The 1,391-nt window shown below is 42.2% G+C and overlaps 1 pseudogene; it reads right to left on the reverse strand.

The window, feature by feature from the left end:
- Window positions 1-1,020: 1,020 nt before the first annotated feature.
- Window positions 1,021-1,138, reverse strand: LOC126261129 (5S ribosomal RNA; annotated as a pseudogene).
- Window positions 1,139-1,391: the final 253 nt, after the last annotated feature.

Genomic DNA, 1,391 nt, shown 5'->3' on the forward strand with positions numbered 1-1,391 from the left:
TAGAACTACTTAAACCTAACTTAGCTAAGGACATCACACACATCCATGCCCGAGGCAGGATTCGAACCTGCGACCGCAGCAGTCGGGCGGTTCTGGACTGAAGCGCCTAGAACCGCACGGCCATCGTGGCCGGCTCAGTGGATGGACTTCATTATTATATTTTATCCACAGGACATGTTATACTATGCCTTGTAAAGCCGCTCTGTTCTTGCATTTCCTCCATGGCAAGTGAGTTAATATAAATTTACTTTTTTGTTGCAGGTTTGTACCACAATGATGCCAAAATGGATGAGTTGGATACGATCTGACGTGTTCAGAGGCTTACGGAAGCATATTTGCAAACAAGAAAGTTGCTGACTTCAGTAAGGTATTTACTGCAAGTGTATTGATATATTTATAGTCATTATTCGATTATTATTATTCTAGCGTTATTCTTAACTGTGCGGAAAATTATTGAAGGCACTTTAAATCCCTGTGGGCAACTAGAAGAAAGTGAGTATTTTTATCATCATACGCATTTTGTTTTATAATACAAAACATCTTCAGTGTTATGTAATGAAACATATTCACAATTTGGTTTAGTTTCTAGATCTGAAAACAGTTCGTTAACGTATAAAAAATATTGAGGTGTGAGTTAATTACGATATTTTACGTTCCATTTTCGCTTACATCAGGAAGTGTCTGCTTCCACGTCGTCGAGGTATTCCTTCGTTTGGCGTTACTCTGTTTTTGTGTAGTCTCATATTGGTTCATCGCACCACACGTTTCTTGATATGTAATACGATACAATATAGTATTACTCTTCGTTTTAATACCATGGCACTCCGTCATCAGGCCACAAGTGTCCCATCGGGACCATTCGACCGCCGTGTCATCCTCAGCTGAGGATGCGGATAGGAGGGCCGTGTGGTCAGCACACCGCTCTCCCGGTCGTTATGATGGTTTTCTTGACCGGAGCCGCTACTATTCGGTCGAGTAGCTCCTCAATTGGCATCACGAGGCTGAGTGCACCCCGAAATAGGGCAACAGCGCATGGTGGCCTGGATGGTCACCCATCCAAGTGCCGGCCACGCCCGACAGCGCTTAACTTCAGTGATCTGACGGGAACCGGTGTATCCACTGCGGCAAGGCCGTTCCCCGTTTGAATACCATACTTCTCGCTAAACGTGTTTCTCTTTGTTTTTGTGTGAGTAATGTTGTCAATTGACAGTTTTGGTTTCCACTTGACCTAAAAATTTTCTTTTCGTCTATGGTTTGTCATCTGTGTATCATGTCGTTTTAAATTTCTTAATATGTATTTATCTAATACCTAAGTGTAATGAAGCAATATGGCTGTAGATCTAAATGAAGAGTATGTTCGGTGATATGGGGAGGAGGTTGAAAATGAATAA

This window comes from Schistocerca nitens, chromosome 5, assembly GCF_023898315.1.
Source record: "Schistocerca nitens isolate TAMUIC-IGC-003100 chromosome 5, iqSchNite1.1, whole genome shotgun sequence".
NCBI lineage: Eukaryota > Metazoa > Arthropoda > Insecta > Orthoptera > Acrididae > Schistocerca > Schistocerca nitens.